Below are 23,247 nucleotides of genomic sequence, written 5' to 3' on the forward strand. Positions count from 1 at the left end.
GCACAGATCTGAGGAAGGGTACCAAAATATTTCTGCAGCATTGAAGGTCCCCAAGAACACAGTGGCCTCCATCATTCTTAAATTGAAGGAGTTTGGAACCACCAAGACTCTTCCTAGAGCTGGCCAAACTGAGCAATCGGGGAGAAGGGCCTTGGTCAGCGAGGAGACCAAGAACCCGATGGTCACTCTAACAGAGCTCCAGAGATGGGAGAACTTTCCAGGGGGACAACCATCTCTGCAGCACTCCAGAATTCAGGCCTTTACGGTAAAGTGGCCAGACGGAAGCCACTCCTCAATAAAAGGAACATAAGTGCCCGCTTGGAGATTGCCAAAAGGCATCCAAAGGACTCTCAGTCCATGAGAAACAAGATTCTCTGGTCTGATAACTCTTTGAACTCTTTGGCCTGAATGCCAATCATCAAGTCTGAAGGAAAACTGGCACCATCCCTACAGTGAAGCATGGTGTTTGCAGCATTTTCAGCGGCAGGGACTGGGAGACTAGTCAGGATCGATGCAAAGATGAACGGAGCAAAGTACAGAGAGATCCTGGAAGAAAACCTACTCCAGAATGTTCAGGACCTCAGACTAGGGAAAACGTTCACCTTTCAACAGGACAACATCCCTAAGCACACTGCTAAGACGAGGCAGGAGTGGCTTCGGGTCAAGTCTCTGAATGTCCTTGAGTGGCCGATCGAACATCTCTGGAGAGACCTGAAAATAGCTGTGCAGCAACTCTCCCCATCCATGAAAGAACTTGAGAGGATCTGCAGAGAAGAATGGGAGAAATTCCCCAAATACAAGTGTACCAAGTTTGTACCGTCATACCCAAGACCACTCGCTGCCAAAGAACACTCGCTGCCAACAAAGTCCTGAGTAAAAGTTCTAAATGCTTAAGTAAATGTGATATTTCCATTTTTTTAATTACCAGAAATGTCTAAAAAACAGTTTTTGCTTAGTCATTATTGGGTATTGTGTGCAGATTGATGAGGGAAAACAACAATTTAAACAAATTTAGAATAAGGCTTTAATGTAACAAAATGTGGAAAAAGTCAAGAGGTCTGAATACTTTCCCAAGGCACTGCGCATATTATTAATGTTAGCTCGCCATGTACATGCGGCTCTGTTCTGAGCCAATTGTCATTTTCCAAGGTCCCTCTTTGTGACACCTGACCAGGCGACTGAGCAGTAGTCCAGATGTGACAAAACTATAGGGCCTGTAGGACCTGCCTTGTTGAACAGGTTGTTAAAAATGCAGAGCAACACTTTATTATGGACAGACTTCTCCCCATCTGAGCTACTGTTGTATCAACGTGTTTTGACCATGAAAGTTCACTCTCCAGGGTTACTCCAAGTGGTTTAGTCACAGTCACCTCAACTTGTTCAATTTACACATAATTTATTACAAGGTTTAGTTGAGGTTTAGGGTTTAGTGAATAAATTGTCCCAAATGCAATGCGTTTCATTTTTGAAATATTTAGGACTAACTAACTTTATTCAAAGCCAGTGGCATGTCATGTTATCGGCATTGTTTTTTCTATTTATGTTTTGAGGTTTTTCTTTAGCACATGAAGCTTGTTAGCAGGGTGCACTGATTGGTGTCACCTCATTAGTCAGTATATGTTGCACCTATGCTGATTGCCATCTCGTTAGTTGGAAGGTGTTTCACCTGTGCTGGACCAGGTGCTTTTAAAGAGTGGATGGCCCAGTGCTTATGTTGACTTGATAGGGTGGCCACCCTTTGCCTTGGTGTCAGCTTTGCACACTCTTGGCATTTTCTCAACCAGCTTCACGAGGAATGCTTTTCAAACAGCCTTGAAGGAGTTCCCACATATGCTGAGCACACGGCTACTTTTCCTTCACTCTGCGGTCCAACTCATCTCAAACCATTTTAATTGGGTTGAGGTCAAGTGATTGTGGATGCAGCACTCCATCACTCTCCTCCTTGATCAAATAGCCCTTACACAGCTTGGAGGTGTGTTTGGTCAATGTCCTGTTGACAAATAAATGATAGTCCCACAGAGCGCAAACCAGATGGGATGGCGTATCGCTGCAAAATGCTGTGGTAGCCATGCTGGTTAATTGTGCCTTGAATTCTAAATACATCATAGACAGTGTCACCAGCAAAACACCCCCACGCTGTCACACCTCCTCCTCCATGCTTCACGGTGGGAACCACACATACGGAGGTCATCCATTTACCTACTCCTGAGTGGCGCAGTGTTCTAAGGCACTGCGTCTCAGTGCTAGAGGCATCACTACAGACCCTGGTTTGATTCCTGGTTGTATCACATCCAGCCGTGATTGGGAGTCCCATAGGGCGGCAGACAATTGGCCCAGTGTTGGCCGTCATTGTAAATAATATTTTTTTCTTACCTGACTTGCCTAGTTAAACAAAAAATGTAATAAAATACTCTGAGTGTTAACCTTTAGTTGGCTTGCCGTATTTTGATTTCTAGACGAGCATCCTTTATCTGCTTTCCCTGATTTTGTTTCCTGTCTTTAAGTGTGGTGTGGATTTTTCTTTTGTCTGCCTCTTCATAGGCAAATTTAGTGGGCAATCATGTTCGGTGTCTTTTAGGTACCAGTTGTTGTTGCCAGTCAACTTTCAGTGGACACCCCAATGAGTGTCTTTCAGAACCCATCCTAAAACCCATCTTGTTTCATTTTGTTTGTTGGTCAGTGATTCTTTGTTAGTTCCCCCTTCTGTTTGAGTGACATTATTTGTTTGTTTTTTTGCTTGGGAATGTAACAGTCATCAGCAAAGATTGAAAAAAATAAGGACCCTAGACAGCTGCCCTGGGGAACTGCTGATTAAACCTGGATTATGTTGGAGAGGCTTCCATTAAAGAACACCCTCTGTGTTCTGTTAGACAGGTAACTCTTTATCCACAATATAGCAGGGGGTGTAAAGCCATAACACATACCTTTTCCAGCAGCAGACTATGATTGATCATTTCAAAAGCTGCACTGAAGTCTAACAAAACTGCTCCCAAAATCTTTTTATCAAGTTCTCTCAGCCAATCATCAGTCATTTGTGTAAGTGCCGTGCATGTTGAATGTCCTTCCCTAAAAGTCTTGTCAATTTGTTTACAGTAAAATAGCATTGTATCTGGTCAAACACAATTTTTTCCAAAAGTTTACTAAGAGTTGGTAACAGGCTGACTATTTGAGCTAGTAAAGGAGGCTTTCTAGTAGGCTTGAATTGAAGATATGGCAAATAGAAGTGGTAAAATCATCCGCTATTATCCTCAGTAATTTTCCACTTTACAAAATTTTAAATGACAATGATGGTCTTTCATAATTTGATCAGTTGTACTTGGATGTGTAGTGTCAGCTTTTGTTGCTGGCATGTCATGCCTAAATTTGCTAATCTTAATTGTAATTGGCAACATCAGTCGGTTTTGTGGTGAATTTTATTTTATTTTACCTTTATTTAGCTAGGCAAGTCTGTTAAAGAACAATTTCTTATTTTCAATGACGGCCTTGGAACAGTGGGTTAACTGCCTGTTCAGGGTGTGTCGTCTGATTCAATGAATGATGGAGCCGAGTTTGCCTTTTTGCCAAAAAATATCATTTAAGGGACTCAAGTCTTTTACTATCATTAATCTTTGGTTCAAAGTACATTTTCTTATTTTTATTCAGTTTAGTCACATGACTTCTCAATGTGTAGTAAGTTTGCCAATCAGTTGTGCAGCCAGACTTTTTTGCCATTCCTTTTGCCTCATCCCTTTCAACCATACAATTTCTCAATTCCACAACAATTTATCAGTTTTTGTGCATGATTATTAGTCAGTGGAATCAGCAATTTCATAAATGTGTCAAGTGCAGCATCTAGTTGCTCCTCATTACACACCACAGAACAACAAAAATTATTTACATCAACAGCATAGGAATCTGTTATGCTGGTGAATGAGGACCCAAACGCGACTTAACGAAAACAGAGTCTTTATTCCAGGAAAAGACCAAATTAATAATCCTGGAATTATCAAGGATAAAACAAAACAGGAAAAACTTAAATCCACTCGTAGTAGTGAGGACAGACTGGAGACTCGACCATAGACTGCAGGTTGCTTCGGGAAGGCACCGACCGTAGCAGACTAAGACACCTGCTCACACGCAGCATCTGAAGAAGACAAAACACGACAGGGCGAGACCAGGACACAGAACAGCGAACATCATACAAGGATCCGACAAGGACAGAAGCGGAAAACAAGGGGAGAAATAGGGACTCTAATCAGAGGGCAAAATAGGGGACAGGTGTGAAAAGAGTAAATGAGTGAGTTAGGAGAATGAGGAACAGCTGGGAGCAGGAACGGAACGATAGAGAGAAGAGAGAGAGGGAGGGGGAGAGAGAGGGATAGAAAGAGGGAACGAACCTAATAAGACCAGCAGGGGGAAACGAACAGAAGGGAAAGCACAAGGACAAGACAATATATGACAAAACATGACAGTACCCCCCCCACTCACCGAGCGCCTCCTGGCGCACTCGAGGAGGAACCCTGGCGGCAACGGAGGAAATCATCAATCAGCGAACGGTCCAGCACGTCCCGAGATGGAACCCAACTCCTCTCCTCAGGACCGTAACCCTCCCAATCCACTAAGTACTGGTGACCACGTCCCCGAGAACGCATGTCCATGATCCTTCGTACCTTGTAAATAGGTGCGCCCTCGACAAGGACGGGTCGGGTCGGGGGGAGGGAAGACGAACGGGGGCGCGAAGAAAGGGCTTGACACAGGAGACATGGAAGACAGGGTGGACGCGACGAAGATGTCGCGGAAGAAGCAGTCGCACAGCGACAGGATTGACGACCTGGGAGACACGGAACGGACCAATGAACCGCGGAGTCAACTTACGAGAAGCTGTCGTAAGGGGAAGGTTACGAGTGGAAAGCCACACTCTCTGGCCGCGACAATACCTAGGACTCTTAATCCTACGTTTATTGGCGGCTCTCACAGTCTGCGCCCTGTAACGGCAAAGTGCAGACCTCACCCTCCTCCAGGTGCGCTCACAACGTTGGACAAACGCCTGAGCGGAGGGAACGCTGGACTCGGCGAGCTGGGACGAGAACAGAGGAGGCTGGTACCCCAGACTACTCTGAAACGGAGATAGCCCGGTAGCAGACGAAGGAAGCGAGTTGTGAGCGTATTCTGCCCAGGGGAGCTGTTCTGCCCAAGACGCAGGGTTTCTAAAAGAAAGGCTGCGTAATATGCGACCAATCGTCTGATTGGCCCTTTCTGCTTGACCGTTAGACTGGGGATGAAAACCGGAAGAGAGACTGACGGAAGCACCAATCAAACGACAGAACTCCCTCCAAAACTGTGACGTGAATTGCGGGCCTCTGTCTGAAACTGCGTCTAACGGGAGACCATGAATTCTGAACACATTCTCAATGATGATTTGTGCCGTCTCCTTAGCGGAAGGAAGCTTAGCGAGGGGAATGAAATGTGCCGCCTTAGAGAACCTATCGACAACCGTAAGAATCACAGTCTTCCCCGCAGTCGAAGGCAGACAGGTAATGAAGTCTAAGGCGATGTGAGACCATGGTCGAGAAGGAATGGGAAGCGGTCTGAGACGACTGGCAGGAGGAGAGTTACCTGACTTAGTCTGCGCGCAGTCCGAACAAGCAGCCACGAAACGGCGCGTGTCACGCTCCTGAGAAGGCCACCAAAACCGCTGGCGAATAGAAGCAAGTGTGCCCCGAACGCCGGGGTGGCCAGCTAACTTGGCAGAGTGAGCCCACTGAAGAACAGCCAGACGAGTAGAAACAGGAACGAAAAGAAGGTTACTAGGACAAGCGCGCGACGACGCAGTGAGTGAGTGCTTGCTTAACCTGTCTCTCAATTCCCCAGACAGTCAACCCGACAACACGCCCATAAGGAAGAATCCCCTCGGGATCGGTAGAAGCCACAGAAGAACTAAAGAGACGGGATAAGGCATCAGGCTTGGTGTTCTTATTACCCGGGCGATAAGAAATCACGAACTCGAAACGAGCGAAAAACAACGCCCAACGAGCTTGACGTGCATTAAGTCGTTTGGCAGAACGGATGTACTCAAGGTTCTTATGGTCAGTCCAAACGACAAAAGGAACGGTCGCCCCCTCCAACCACTGTCGCCATTCGCCTAGGGCTAAGCGGATGGCGAGCAGTTCGCGGTTACCCACATCATAGTTACGTTCCGATGGCGACAGGCGATGAGAAAAATAAGCGCAAGGATGGACCTTATTGTCAGACTGGAAGCGCTGGGATAGAATGGCTCCCACGCCCACCTCTGAAGCGTCAACCTCGACAATGAATTGTTTAGTGACGTCAGGAGTAACAAGGATAGGAGCGGACGTAAAACGCTTCTTGAGGAGATCAAAAGCTCCCTGGGCGGAACTGGAACACTTAAAGCACGTCTTGACAGAAGTAAGAGCTGTGAGAGGGGCAGCAACTTGACCGAAATTACGAATGAAACGCCGATAGAAATTAGCGAAACCTAGAAAGCGCTGCAACTCGACACGTGACCTTGGAACGGGCCAATCACTGACAGCCTGGACCTTAGCGGGATCCATCTGAATGCCTTCAGCGGAAATAACAGAACCGAGAAATGTGACAGAGGAGACATGAAAGGCGCACTTCTCAGCCTTAACGTAGAGACAATTCTCTAAAAGGCGTTGGAGTACACGTCGAACGTGCTGAACATGAATCTCGAGTGACGGTGAAAAAATCAGGAGATCGTCAAGGTAGACAAAAACAAAGATGTTCAGCATGTCTCTCAGTACATCATTAACTAATGCCTGAAAAACAGCTGGAGCATTAGCGAGACCGAACGGCAGAACCCGGTACTCAAAATGCCCTAACGGAGTGTTAAACGCCATTTTCCACTCGTCCCCCTCTCTGATGCGCACGAGATGGTAAGCGTTACGAAGGTCCAACTTAGTAAAGAACCTGGCTCCCTGCAGAATCTCGAAGGCTGATGACATAAGGGGAAGCGGATAACGATTCTTAACCGTTATGTCATTCAGCCCTCGATAATCCACGCAGGGGCGCAGAGTACCGTCCTTCTTCTTAACAAAAAAAACCCCCGCTCCGGCGGGAGAGGAAGAAGGCACTACGGTGCCGGCGTCGAGAGAAACAGACAAATAATCCTCGAGAGCCTTACGTTCGGGAGCCGTCAGAGAGTATAGTCTACCCCGAGGGGGAGTGGTCCCCGGAAGGAGATCAATACTACAATCATACGACCGGTGAGGAGGAAGGGAGTTGGCTCGGGACCGACTGAAGACCGTGCGCAGATCATGATATTCCTCCGGCACTCCTGTCAAATCACCAGGTTCCTCCTGAGAAGAGGGGACAGAAGAAACAGGAGGGATAGCAGACATTAAACACTTCACATGACAAGAAACGTTCCAGGATAGGATAGAATTACTAGACCAATTAATAGAAGGATTATGACATACTAGCCAGGGATGACCCAAAACAACAGGTGTAAAAGGTGAACGAAAAATCAAAAAGGAAATGGTCTCACTGTGGTTACCAGATACTGTGAGGGTTAAAGGTAGTGTCTCATATCTGATACTGGGGAGAATACTACCATCTAAGGCGAACATGGGCGTGGGCTTCCCTAACTGTCTGAGAGGGATGTCATGTTTCCGAGCCCAAGCTTCGTCCATAAAACAACCCTCTGCTCCAGAGTCTATCAAGGCACTGCATGAAGCAGCCGAACCTGTCCAGCGTAGATGGACCGACATGGTAGTACAGGATCTTGATGGAGAGACCTGAGTAGTAGCGCTCACCAGTAGCCCTCCGCTTACTGATGAGCTCTGGCTTTTACTGGACATGAATTGACAAAATGTCCAGCAGAACCGCAATAGAGGCAAAGGCGGTTGGTGATCCTCCGTTCCCTCTCCTTAGTCGAGATGCGAATACCTCCCAGCTGCATGGGCTCAGTCTCTGAGCCGGAGGAAGGAGATGGTTGCGATGCGGAGAGGGGGAACACCGTTAACGCGAGCTCTCTTCCACGAGCTCGGCGACGAAGATCTACCCGTCGTTCTATGCGGATGGCGAGTGCAATCAAAGAGTCCACACTGGAAGGAACCTCCTGGGAGAGAATCTCATCCTTAACCTCAGCGTGGAGTCCCTCCAGAAAACAAGCGAGCAACGCCGGCTCGTTCCAGTCACTAGAGGCAGCAAGAGTGCGAAACTCTATAGAGTAATCCGTTATGGATCGATCACCTTGACATAGGGAAGCCAGGGCCCTAGAAGCCTCCCTACCAAAAACTGAACGATCAAAAACCCGTATCATCTCCTCTTTAAAGTTCAGATAATTGTTAGAACACTCAGCCCTTGCCTCCCAGATAGCTGTGCCCCACTCTCGAGCCCGACCAGTAAGGAGTGAAATGATGTAAGCAATCCGAGCTCTCTCTCTTGAGTATGTGTTGGGTTGGAGAGAGAACACAATATCACACTGGGTGAGAAAGGAGCGGCACTCAGTGGGCTGCCCAGAGTAACATGGTGGGTTATTAACCCTAGGTTCCGGAGACTCGGAAGACCAGGAAGTAGCTGGTGGCACGAGACGAAGACTCTGAAACTGTCCTGAGAGGTCGGAAACCTGAGCGGCCAGGGTCTCAACGGCATGACGAGCAGCAGACAATTCCTGCTCGTGTCTGCCGAGCATTGCTCCCTGGATCTCGACGGCAGTGTTACGAGAATCCGTAGTCGCTGGGTCCATTCTTGGTCGGATCCTTCTGTTATGCTGGTGAATGAGGACCCAAACGCGACTTAACGAAAACAGAGTCTTTATTCCAGGAAAAGACAAAATTAATAATCCTGGAATTATCAAGGATAAAACAAAACAGGAAAAACTTAAATCCACTCGTAGTAGCGAGGACAGACTGGAGACTCGACCATAGACTGCAGGTTGCTTCGGGAAGGCACCGACCGTAGCAGACTAAGACACCTGCTCACACGCAGCATCTGAAGAAGACAAAACACGACAGGGCGAGACCAGGACACAGAACAGCGAACATCATACAAGGATCCGACAAGGACAGAAGCGGAAAACAAGGGGAGAAATAGGGACTCTAATCAGAGGGCAAAATAGGGGACAGGTGTGAAAAGAGTAAATGAGTGAGTTAGGAGAATGAGGAACAGCTGGGAGCAGGAACGGAACGATAGAGAGAAGAGAGAGAGGGAGGGGGAGAGAGAGGGATAGAAAGAGGGAACGAACCTAATAAGACCAGCAGGGGGAAACGAACAGAAGGGAAAGCACAAGGACAAGACAATATATGACAAAACATGACAGAATCATTACAAAACGTATTGTATGAACTCTTATACATTATATTAGGGCCAGCCTTTGGAACTTTGGTTTTCCAAGATATGTCTAGTACATTGTGATCACTACATCTTATGCATTTGGATACTGATTTAAAGCAAATTCCTGCAGCATTAGTAATGATATGATCAATACACGTTGATGATTTCCTTCCTGTGCTGTTTGTAACTACCCTGGTAGGTTGACTATTAACCTGAACCAGATTGCACGCACTGGTTACAGTTTGAAGATTTTTCTTGAGTGGGCAGCTTGATGAAATCGAGTCAATATTTAAATCACCCAGAAAATATACCTCTCTGTTGATATCACAGACATTATCAAGCATTTCACACACGTTATCCAGATACTGACTGTTAGCACTTGGTGGTCTACAGCAGCTTCCCACAAGAATGGGCTTTAGATGAGGCAGATTAACCTGTATAGAAAAGTTTGTTGTCATATGCATATTCTTAAAAACATAGGTGCTTCGTCAGATCAAACAAACAAACTAAGTGCTCACTTCCCAACAGGGTAGATGAACCTGTAGCCATATTACTTCAACAGTATTTAACATGTGATCCGCTCTTAGATTTACATGAATGTGGTTCTGAATATAAACAGCAAAACACCTCCACCATTGGCATTTCTGTCTTCTCTGTAGATTCTCTGTAGATGTTACAACCATGTATTACCACTTCTGTAGCTCAGTTGGTAGAGCATGGCGCTTGTAACGCCAGGGTAGTGGGTTCGATTCCCGGGACCACCCATATGTAGAATGTATGCACACATGACTGTAAGTCGCTTTGGATAAAAGCGTCTGCTAAATGGCATATATTATTATTATATTATTACCACTGTATCATCAAAGGTATTATCTAAGTGAGTTTCAGAGGTAGTCAGAATAGGCATGTCATCTGTTACTAGCATGTTATTGACTTCATTAACCACTTTCTGGAATGCTTGATTGTTTTCATTGCTTTACTGGGAAGCTTAGCAGAAGTAGATATGCTCATGTTATTTATGTTAGTGCAGGGTGAGCTGCACCCAGTGAACTTCCTACTAGTGCACAACAGCTATTGTATGCAGTAATCATGTGCCGATAAATAAGAGTTATACTGTTAGTACTGAGGTGGTAGGTTGAGCAGAGGCATTCAGTGCAGTAAGAGGGACATAAATTAGGTTATTTACATTGTCTTCCCACGCCCCTAGAATAATGCATATTTGCTGAAGCTTTATGACAACTCAGGGACACAATGGTCAAGATTAACTGAGCTGGGCTTGAGTCAATAATAAGTAATTGTCTCAATTGAAGAGGAGTGGGACAAGATCAACAGCCTGATCAACTCTATGCTAAGGAGATGTGTCGCGCTGCATGAGGCAAATGGTGGTCACAGACACTGACTGGTTTTTTTTATCCACTGGTTTTTTTATCCACCTACCTTTTTAAAAATGGTATCTTTGACCAACAAATGAACATTTTACATTCCCAGTCATGTGAAATTGATAGATTAGGGCCGAAGGAATGTATTTAAATTGACTGATTTTATTTTATGTATTGTGTCTCAGTGAAATCTTTGAAATTGTTGCGTTTATATTTTATTTATTTTATATTTTTCAGTGTAGATGTGTCAAATAATTAATGCAATGAGAGATGGACATCACTACTCTCTACCTATCTCTCCTCAAACCATGAGAACTATCTTTACCTAAACCATAATAACTACCAATCTAAACCCAAACCATAAGAACTACCAATATACCCATCTATTTATCTCTACACAAACCATAAGAACTACATATCTACTTATCTCTACCCAAACCATAATAACTACCTATGTACCTATCTACTTAAACCATAAGAACTACCAATGTATCTATCTTTGCCTAAACCATAATAACTACCTATCTGATGTTATGACATGACCTTAACATCAATCTGAAGACTGTTATTTATCTAATTACCTAAACATATTTAATTGTTACCTGATTAAATTAATAATGTAACAATTAAGACATTAGGATCTGGGGCACCACAAGAGCGGTTCTTTAAAGAGTTACCATCTCCCGGATTCAACTCTAAAGTTCTTTACCTATCACATCTATAAACACTTAATCATAACCTCGTATCATATCATCATTCTGAACAGTCGTAACCTATTTGCATCTGCAAAACACAAGCCTTACTTATGATTCAGTACTACACAAATTGGTTTAATTATTTACTTACTAGCTAACTAAATGGTAACACAGGATAAACTAAATGTTAACACAGGATAAACATACACACTTAATACATTAAAAACAGGTCCCTACCAGACTGACAACAATATGACTGCTTGTTACAAAAGACATGGAGAGGGCGAGAGAGGGGGACAGAGACACTTAACTTTGGTACATTTAGAAACTACTCTCACTTATAGTACTCTTGTACTTTGCACAGGAGCCCGCCCCCCGCTTGGAGTAAGAAATCATGAAGGTATTTACGTAAAAATGCCTTGGTTCGCCGTGTATCTCTCTCAGAATTGGGCCACCTTGGAAAGGGGGTTAGGCCTTTTCGCGGTAAGGCTCTGATTGTCCGAAATGGTTCTGAGAAGTCTTCTGTTGTCATTTTCTGTAGTTGTCCGGTATCCGGTGACTTGTTGTGTAGTCCTGAACAGAAATACAGAGTTTATTCTCCTTCCATTCGCTCTGGAAGATGCTTCTTTGACGATAGCCATGTCACTGGTTTCCAGTGGGGTGATGAGAGTAGCGCACTATGGTGGTTTGAGCAGAGTAGTAGAATGATTCCGCTTCAATTAGCTTATTTAGATACTTTACTTACAGTGCCTTGCGAAAGTATTCGGCCCCCTTGAACTTTGCAACCTTTTGCCACATTTCAGGCTTCAAACATAAAGATATAAAACTGTATTTTTTGTGAAGAATCAACAACAAGTGGGACACAATCATGAAGTGGAACGACATTTATTGGATATTTCAAACTTTAAAAAAAAACAAAAACTGAAAAATTGGGCGTGCAAAATTATTCAGCCCCTTTACTTTCAGTGCAGCAAACTCTCTCCAGAAGTTCAGTGAGGATCTCTGAATGATCCAATGTTGACCTAAACGACTAATGTTGATAAATACAATCCACCTGTGTGTAATCAAGTCTCCGTATAAATGCACCTGCACTGTGATAGTCTCAGAGATCCGTTAAAAGCGCAGAGAGCATCATGAAGAACAAGGAACACACCAGGCAGGTCCGAGATACTGTTGTGAAGAAGTTTAAAGCTGGATTTGGATACAAAAAGATTTCCCAAGCTTTAAACATCCCAAGGAGCACTGTGCAAGCGATAATATTGAAATGGAAGGGGTATCAGACCACTGCAAATCTACCAAGACCTGGCTGTTGTTGATGATAAGATTGGAAGAACTGGACTCGGTCATGAACCAGGACACGGTGGAATAAAATATATGTAGGCTGTTTATTCAGTAAAAAAGTATTGCTCAGGCGTGCACGGGCTCATTCACACTTGACTCAGAGCGAGACAGCGGGAACGCGCCCCGAAGACAAAGCGTGCATGAGAATTTATACATAGAATGACGTAGGTAGATTCTGGTAGTCCTGGCTTCTGGTAGGTTGCTTGTAGGTGATGGACAGTCCCCTCCAGCCTGGTGTCCGTATCCCATTGGTTCTTGACAGAGTTCTTTGTCTTTGAAGGCCATCCCGAAAGGAGGTTGAGTGTATGTTTAGGAATTTCAGTGTTTATGTTCAGTGTATATGTTATCTCAGTCAGCCCCCCGTACGGGGTAGTACCAGTGCGGGTTAGTATCTACAGAAGGACAGGGAGAGGGGAAGGTTTATGACACAGTGTGCAAGCTATTCTATCATGCTCAGGCCACAGTCAGTGAATGCGTTATTACATGTGTTAATATGTTACTACACTGTCCCTCTAAACTTTCAGCTCATACAAGGAGAAGACTGATCAGAGATGCAGCCACGAGGCCCATGATCACTCTGGATGAACTGCAGAGATCTACAGCTGAGGTGGGAGACTCTGTCCATAGGACAACAATCAGTCGTATATTGCACAAATCTGGCCTTTATGGAAGAGTGGCAAGAAGAAAGCCATTTCTTAAAGATATCCATAAAAAGTGTTGTTTAAAGTTTGCCACACGCCACCTGGGAGACACACCAAACATGTGGAAGAAGGTGCTCTGGTCAGATGAAACCAAAATTGAACTTTTTGGCAACAATGCAAAACGTTATGTTTGGCGTAAAAGCAACACAGCTCATCACCCTGAACACACCATCCCCACTGTCAAACATGGTGGTGGCAGCGTCATGGTTTGGGCCTGCTTTTCTTCAGCAGGGACAGGGAAGATGGTTAAAGTTGATGGGAAGATGGATGGAGCCAAATACAGGACCATTCTGGAAGAAAACCTGATGGAGTCTGCAAAAGACCTGAGACTGGGACGGAGATTTGTCTTCCAACAAGACAATGATCCAAAACATAAAGCAAAATCTACAATGGAATGGTTAAAAAATAAACATATCCAGGTGTTAGAATGGCCAAGTCAAAGTCCAGACCTGAATCCAATCGAGAATCTGTGGAAAGAACTGAAAACTGCTGTTCACAAATGCTCTCCATCCAACCTCACTGAGCTCGAGCTGTTTTGCAAGGAGGAATGGGAAAAAATTTCAGTCTCTCGATGTGCAAAACTGATAGAGACATACCCCAAGTGACTTACAGCTGTAATCGCAGCAAAAGGTGGCACTACAAAGTATTAACTTAAGGGGGCTGAATAATTTTGCAAGCCCAATTTTTCTATAGTTAAATATCTACTAGCCCTGGTGTGTCTCTCTATAGTTAAATATCTAATAGCCCTGGTGTGTCTCTCTGTGGTTAAATATCTACTAGCCCTGGTGTGTCTCTCTATGGTTAAACATCTACTAGCCCTGGTGTTTATATCTATGGTTAAACATCTACTAGCCCTGGTGTTTATATCTATGGTTAAATATCTACTAGCCCTGGTGGGTCTCTCTATGGTTAAATATCTACTAGCCCTGGTGGGTCTCTCTATGGTTAAATATCTACTAGCCCTGGTGTGTCTATGGTTAAATATCTACTAGCCCTGGTGGGTCTCTCTATGGTTAAATGTCTAATAGCCCTGGTGTGTCTCTCTATGGTTAAATGTCTACTAGCCCTGGTGTGTCTCTCTATAGTTAAACACCAGGGCTATTAGATATTTATCTAATAGTCAATCACCACCTTCCGGAGACACCTGAAACCCCACCTCTTTAAGGAATACCTAGGATAGGTTGTAATCCCTCTCACCCCACCCCCTAAGTTTTAGATGCACTATTGTTAGTGACTGTCCCACTGGATGTCATAAGGTGAATGCACCTGGCTCTGGATCTCTGCTAAATGACTTAAATGTAATGTAATGTAATGTAATCTCTATAGTTAAATATCTAATAGCCCTGGTGTGTCTCTCTATGGTTAAATATCTACTGGCCCTGGTGTGTCTCTCTATGGTTAAATATCTACTGGCCCTGGTGTGTCTCCTGGAGCAACATTCAGTCAGTGTGCCAGTCAGCCAATCAGTTATTCAGTCATTCATTCAGTCAGTCAGCTAATCAGTCATTCAGTCAGTCAGCCAGCCAATCAGTCATTCAGTCAGTCAGCAAATCAATTGTTCATTCATTCAGCCAGCCAGTCATTCAGCCAGTCAATCATTCCAACATATCTTCTCTTTCAGATCTCCATGCCCTCTTTCCCTGTGGTGGTGAAGATAGGACACGCACACTCTGGAATGGGAAAGGTAATGCACTAATACATATGTGCCATTTATATATCATGTCTAAATACATATAAATACATGTCATTTATATATAATGTCCACATACAAATAAATATGACATTTTATATATATATAATTTATTTGACCTATTTTTAACTAGGTAAGTCAGTTAAGAACACATTCTTATTTTCAATGACGGCCTAGGAATTGTGGGTTAACTGCCTGTTCAGGGGCAGAACGACAGATTTTTACCTAGTCAGCTTGCAACCTTTTGGTTCCTTTAATTTTTTTTATTTTTTATTTCACCTTTATTTAACCAGGTAGGCTAGTTGAGAACAAGTTCTCATTTGCAACTGCGACCTGGCCAAGATAAAGCATAGCAGTGTGAACAGATGACACAAGAGTTACACATGGAGTAAACAATTAACAAGTCAATAAACAGTAGAAAAAAAAGGGAGTCTGTATACATTGTGTGCAAAAGGCATGAGGAGATAGGCGACTAATTACAATTTTGCAGATTAACACTGGAGTGATAAATGATCAGATGGTCATGTACAGGTAGAGGTGTGCAAAAGAGCAGAAAAGTCAATAAAAACAGTATGGGGATGAGGTAGGTAAAAATGGGTGGGCTATTTACCGATAGACTATGTACAGCTGCAGTGATCGGTTAGCTGCTCAGATAGCATATGATTGAAGTTGGTGAGGGAGATAAGTCTCCAACTTCAGCAATTTTTGCAATATGTTCCAGTCACAGGCAGCAGAGAACTGGAACGAAAGGTGGCCAAATGAGGTGTTGGCTTTAGGGATGATCAGTGAGATACACCTGCCGGAGCGCGTGCTACGGGTGGGGGTTGCCATCGTGACCAGTGAACTGAGATAAGGCGGAGCTTTACCTAGCATGGACTTGTAGATGACCTGGAGCCAGTGGGTCTGGCGACGAATATGTAGCGAGGGCCAGCCGACTAGAGCATTCAGGTCGCAGTGGTGGGTGGTATAAGGTGCTTTAGTGACAAAACGGATGGCACTGTGATAAACTGCATCCAGTTTGCTGAGTAGAGTGTTGGAAGCAATTTTGTAGATGACATCGCCGAAGTCGAGGATCGGTAGGATAGTCAGTTTTACTAGGGTAAGTTTGGCGGCGTGAGTGAAGGAGGCTTTGTTGCGGAATAGAAAGCCGACTAGATTTGATTTTCGATTGGAGATGTTTGATATGAGTCTGGAAGGAGAGTTCAGTCTAGCCAGACACCTAGGTACTTATAGATGTCCACATATTCAAGGTCGGAACCATCCAGGGTGGTGATGCTAGTCAGGCGTGCGGGTGCAAGCAGCGAACAGTTGAAAAGCATGCATTTGGTTTGACTAGCGTTTAAGAGCAGTTGGAGGCCACGGAAGGAGTGTTGTATGGCATTGAAGCTCGTTTGGAGGTTAGATAGCACAGTGTCGAAGGACGGGCCGGAAGTATGTAGAATGGTGTCGTCTGCGTAGAGGTGGATCAGGGAATCGCCCGCAGCAAGAGCAACATCATTGATATATACAGAGAAAAGAGTCGGCCCGAAATTAAACGCTGTGGCACCCCCATAGAGACTGCCAGAGGACCGGACAGCATCCCCTCCGATTTGACACACTGACCTCTGTCTGCAAAGTAGTTGGTGAACCAGGCAAGGCAGTCATCAGAAACACTTAGGCTACCGAGTCTGCCGATAAGAATATGGTGATTGACAGCCTTGGCAAGGTCGATGAAGACGATGAAGACGGCTGTACAGTACTGTCTTTTATCGATGGCGGTTATGATATCGTTTAGTACCTTGAGCGTGGCTGAGGTGCACCCGTGACCGGCTCGGAAACCAGATTGCACAGCGGAGAAGGTACGGTGGGATTCGAGATGGTCAGTGACCTGTTTGTTGACTTGGCTTTCGAAGACCTTAGATAGGCAGGCAGGGCAGGATGGATATAGGTCTGTAACAGTTTGGGTCCAGGGTGTCTCCCCCTTTGAAGAGGGGGATGACTGCGGCAGCTTTACAATCTTTGGGGATCTCAGACGATATGAAAGAGAGGTTGAACAGGCTGGTAATAGGGGTTGCGACAATGGCGGCGGATAGTTTCAGAAATAGAGGGTCCAGATTGTCAAGCCCAGCTGATTTGTACGGGTCCAGGTTTTGCAGCTCTTTCAGAACATCTGCTCTCTGGATTTGGGTAAAGGAGAACCTGGAGAGGCTTGGGCGAGTAGCTGCGGGGGGGCGGAGCTGTTGGCAGAGGTTGGAGTAGCCAGGCGGAAGGCATGGCCAGCCGTTGAGAAATGCTTGAAGTTTTCGATAATCATGGATTTATCGGTGGTGACCGTGTTACCTAGCCTCAGTGCAGTGGGCAGTCCAACACTAACCACTAGGCTACCTGGCGCCAATAGCCCTGGTTTAATGTCCACATACAATTAAATACATGTCATTTGACGTTTTCCACATTTTGTTATATTACAGCCTTATTCTAAAATGGATTAAACAGTTATTTTTCCCCTCATCAATCTACACATAATACCCCATAATGACAAAGCAAAAATACTTTTAGAAATTGACTAATTTATAAAAATTAAAAAATTAAATATCACATTTACATAAGTATTCATACCCTTTACTCAGTACTTTGATGAAGATCATAGCCTCGAGTCTTCTTAGGTATAACACTTCAAGCTTGGCACGCCTGTATTTGGAGAGTTTCTCCCATTCTTCTCTGCAGAACCTCTCAAGCTCTGTCAGGTTGGATAGGGAGCATCACTGCACAGCTATTTTCAGGTCCGATCGTGTTCAAGTCTGGTCTCCAGCTGGCCCCACAGACATTCAGAGACTTGTCCCAAAGCCACTCCTGTGTTGTCCTGTTGAATGATGAACCTTCACCCCAGTCTGCGGTCCTGAGCAGGTTCATCAAGGATCTCTTTGTACTTTGCTCCGTTCATCTTTCGCTCAATCCTGACCAGTCTCCCAGTCCCTACCGCTGAAAAACATCTCCACAGCATGATGCTGCCACCACCATGCTTCATCTTAGGGTTGGTGCCAGGTTTCCTCAGGACGTGACACTTGGCATTCAAGCCAAAGAGTTTAATCTTGGTTTCATCAGACCAGAGAATCTTGTTTTTTTGGCAAACTCCAAGTGGGCCGTCATGTGCCTTTTACTGAGGGGCTTCCGTATTGCCAATCTACCGTAAAGGCCTGATTGGTGGAGTACTGCAGAGATGGTTGTCCTTCTGGAAGTTTATATCTCCACAGAATAACTCTGGAACTCTGTCAGAGCAACCATCGGGTTCTTCCCTACCAAAGCCCTTCTCCCTTGATTGCTTAGTTTGGCCAGGCGGCCTCTCTATGAAGAGTCTTGGTGGTTCCAAACTTCTTCCATTTAAGAATGATGGAGGCCACTGTGTTCTTGGGGACCGTCAATGCTGCAGAAATGTTTTGGTACCCTTCCCCAGATCTGTGTCTCAACACAATCCTGTCTCGGAGCTCTACGGACAATTCCTTCAACCTCATGGCTTGATTTTTCCTCTGACATGCACTGTCAACTGTGGGACCTTAAATAGACAGGTGAGTGCCTTTCCAAATCATGTCCAAACAATTGATTTTACCACAGGTGGACTCCAATCAAGTTGAAGAAACATCACAAGGATGAGCAATGGAAACAAGATGCACCTTCGCTCAATTTCAAGTCTCATAGCAAAGGGTCTGAATGCTTATGTACATAAGCTAATTATTTATTTATACATTTTAAAAAAATCTCGCAAAACCTGTTTCTGCTTTGTCGTTATGGGGTATTGTGTGTAGATTGATTAAATATATTTAAAAAAAATACTCAGCAATTTTAGAATAAGGCTGTAACATAAAATGTGAAAAATGCCAAAGGGCCTGAATACTGTCAGAATGCACTGTTTACACAGAACATTAGGAACACCGGATGTTTCCATGAGAGACTGATCAGGTGAAAGCTATGATTACTTATTGACAAATCACTAATAGGAGAAACTATAATTGGAACCATACATGTTGCGTTCCATAAATGTTGACATGTTCATCATCTAATTGATCTCTTTCTGTAATCTGCCATGTATTCAGCTATAGCTGTAATCTACTGTGTATTCAGCGGTTACAAATCCCTTTTGGCCCGACAGTCTAGGGGAGATGGTAACGAGACCCGTAACACAACTCATGCAAATTATAGTGAAAAAGAAAGTGAGAACAAAATAATCACAGACAACTAAATTACCATCAAACACATGGGTTTATTAGAAAACACACTGTAATGGGGGGGGGGGGGGGGGGGGGGCAGGAAAAGGGGCTGAGCTGGACCCAAGGAAAGAAACAAGCATCCAAAAACACCCCTAAACTGGACTAGCCTATTTCAACAACAGCTAACTAACCAACCAAAAATACAGCGGGTGGTCCGCCCAGGTCTAAATAGTGTATTTAACAAAGTTAACCTACGGGTAGTGTATGCCCATGGGCGACTTGTCTTGGTTCCCCCTTTTCCCACCAGCAAGCAAACACCATAACCAAAAACAATACTCACAGGTGAGGACAAAGTGATTTGGAGGTGCTCAAACAAAAGAGAGCTCAATAAATAAGAGATGGCGACATAGTAGGAGAGACTGAACCAGCGCAATCAACAGACATATGGCATTTACAGAGAGATTGAGCTCTAGAGCAAACAACTGACAGTGTTTTTAAACCAAGGGAAAGGAACTGTGATTGGGTAGGAAACAGGAGGAGGTGTGTCTTCTGATTGATGATTGATTGGTGACTGATTGGGGAGTGATGATTTTCACCTGTGAGGGGAGAAGGAGAGAAAATAACACAGGATACATACACACACACACACACACACACACACACAGGATACCTGTATCTGTAACATCAGCTATATCTGTAATCTACTGTGTATTCAGTTATATATGTAATCTACTGTGTATTCAGCTATATCTGTAATCTACTGTGTATTCAGTTATATCTGTAATCTGCCGTGTATTCAGCTATATCTGTAATCTACTGTGTATTCAGTTATGTCTGTAATCTACTGTGTATTCAGTTATATATGTAATCTGCTGTGTATTCAGCTATATCTGTAATCTACTGTGTATTCAGTTATATCTGTAATCTACTGTGTATTCAGTTATATCTGTAATCTACTGTAACATCAGCTATATCTGTAATCTACTTTGTATTCAGTTATATCTGTAATCTACTGTGTATTCAGTTATATCTGTAATCTGCTGTAACATCAGCTATATCTGTAATCTACTGTGTATTCAGTTATATCTGTAATCTACTGTGTATTCAGTTATATCTGTAATCTTCTGTGTATTCAGTTATATCTGTAATCTTCTGTGTATTCAGCTATATCTGTAATCTACTGTGTATTCAGCTATATCTGTAATCTACTGTGTATTCAGCTATATCTGTAATCTACTGTGTATTCAGCTATATCTGTAATCTACTGTGTATTCAGCTATATCTGTAATCTACTGTGTATTCAGTTATGTCTGTAATCTAATGTGTATTCAGCTATATCTGTAATCTACTGTGTATTCAGTTATATCTGTAATCTACTGTGTATTCAGTTATGTATGTAATCTACTGTGTATTCAGCTATATCTGTAATCTACTGTGTATTCAGCTATATCTGTAATCTACTGTGTATTCAGCTATATCTGTAATCTACTGTGTATTCAGCTATATCTGTAATCTACTGTGTATTCAGTTATGTCTGTAATCTAATGTGTATTCAACTATATCTGTAATCTACTGTGTATTCAGTTATATCTGTAATCTACTGTGTATTCAGTTATGTATGTAATCTACTGTGTATTCAGATATATCTGTAATCTACTGTGTATTCAGCTATATCTGTAATCTACTGTGTATTCAGCTATATCTGTAATCTACTGTGTATTCAGTTACGTCTGTAATCTACTGTGTATTCAGTTATATCTGTAATCTACTGTGTATTCAGCTATATCTGCAACCTGTAATGATGATGTTGTGTTATGCTGTCTGTGTATCCAGGTAAAGGTGGATAACCTGAGTGTGTGTTATTGTTAGGGTTAGTTGTGTGAGGGTTAGATGTAATGTGTTGTGTTATGCTGTCTGTGTATCCAGGTAAAGGTGGATAATCTGAGTGACTTCCATGACATAGCCAGTGTGGTAGCCATCACTCAGACTTACACCACCACAGAACCCTTCATAGATGCCAAGTACAACATCAGGGTCCAGCGGATTGGCAGCGATTATAAGGCTTACATGTAAGTACCTTTCCTTGTATGTAGGTGTGTGTATGGCATTTTATTTGTCAAATGCGTCGTAAACAACAGGTGTAGACTAGAGGTCGACTGATTATGATTTTTCAAAGCCGATTTTTCAATGCTGATTAATCGGTTGACCTGTAGTGTAGGCTAACAGTGAAATACTTCCTGAAGGGCCCTTCCCAACAATGCAGAGAGAGAGTAAACAACAGGTGTAACAGTGAAATGCTTCCTGAAGGGCCCTTCCCAACAATGCGGAGAGAGAGTAAACAACAGGTGTAACAGTGAAATGCTTCCTGAGGGGCCCTTCCCAACAATGCGGAGAGAGAGTACAATAGACAATACAATAGACCAGCCCAAACACAGGACCAAATAGTCCGGAGAATACACATATGAAAACCACCATACGACAGAGAAACAAAAAACAATCCCGCACAAAACAAGGGTGGGACAACCTACTACATATAAGGACGCTAACTAAACTAAAATACACACAGGTGAAACTAATAAGACAAAACCAACAGACAAACGAAAAAGGGATCGGTAGCGACTAGTAGGACGGTGACGCCGACCACCGCCCGAACAGGCAGGGGAGCCAACTTCGGCGGAAGTCGTGACAAATACTTTTAGATTTTTACTCAAGTAGGATTGTACTGGGCGGCTTTCACTTTTACTTAAGTCATTTTATATTAAGGTAAGTATTAAGTATGACAATTGGGTACTTTTTCCACCACTGCTTGGCTATATACATGGGGTACCAGTACCGAGTGATGTGCAGAGGTACGAGGTAATTGAGGTAGATATGCACATATAATGAGGAATAAAGTGACATTATGGGGTATTGTGTATCTCAATTTTAAATTCAGGCTGTAACACAAAATGTTTCTACAAATTGATTGGAGTCCACCTGTGGTAAATTCCATTGATTGGACAGTTGACAGTGCATGTCAGCACAAGCCATGAGGTTGAAGGAATTGTCCGTAGAGCTCTGAGACAGGATTGTGTCAAGGCACAGATCTTGGGAATTGTACCAATTCTTTTGCAGCATTGACGGTCCCCAAGAACCTCCAATTTTAAATGGAAGAAGTTTGGAACCACCAAGACACTCCCTCTTCCAAGTAGCTTGGCCCCAGTGAACAAATCAAATCAAATTGTATTTGTCACATGCGCCGAATACAACAGGTGTAAACCTTACAGTGAAATGCATAACCAACTAAATATTAGTAACAAATAATTTAACAGTAGCAGTAAAATAACAATAACGAGGCTAGATACAGGGAGTAGCGATACAGAGTCAATGTGCGTGGGCATCGATTAGTCGAGGTAATTGAGGTAATATGAACATGTGGGTACAGTTAAAGTGACTATGTATAGATAATAAACAGAGAGTAGCAGCAGTGTAAAAGAGGGGCCCGGGTATCCTTTTGATTACATTTACATTACATTTAAGTCATTTAGCAGACGCTCTTATCCAGAGCGACTTACAAATTGGTGCATTCACCTTATGACATCCAGTGGAACAGTCACTTTACGATAGTGCATCTAAATCTTAAAGGGGGGGGAATACTTATCCTATCCTAGGTATTCCTTAAAGAGGTGGGGTTTCAGGTGTCTCCGGAAGGTGGTGATTGACTCCGCTGTCCTGGCGTTGTGAGGAGTTTGTTCCACCATTGGGGGCCAGAGCAGCGAACAGTTTTGACTGGGCTGAGCGGGAGCTGTACTTCCTCAGTGGTAGGGAGGCGAGCAGGCCAGCGGTGGATGAACGCAGTGCCCTTGTTTGGGTGTAGGGCCTGATCAGAGCCTGGAGGTACTGAGGTGCCGTTCCCCTCACAGCTCCGTAGGCAAGCACCATGGTCTTGTAGCGGATGCGAGCTTCAACTGGAAGCCAGTGGAGAGA

At 43.8% G+C, this 23,247-nt stretch overlaps 1 pseudogene; it reads left to right on the forward strand.

Moving 5' to 3' along the window:
• LOC124003955 overlaps positions 1 to 23,247 on the forward strand; it is a 220,233-nt pseudogene that overhangs the window by 114,444 nt on the left and 82,542 nt on the right.

The sequence above is a fragment of the Oncorhynchus gorbuscha genome, linkage group LG18 (genome assembly GCF_021184085.1).
Source record: "Oncorhynchus gorbuscha isolate QuinsamMale2020 ecotype Even-year linkage group LG18, OgorEven_v1.0, whole genome shotgun sequence".
NCBI lineage: Eukaryota > Metazoa > Chordata > Actinopteri > Salmoniformes > Salmonidae > Oncorhynchus > Oncorhynchus gorbuscha.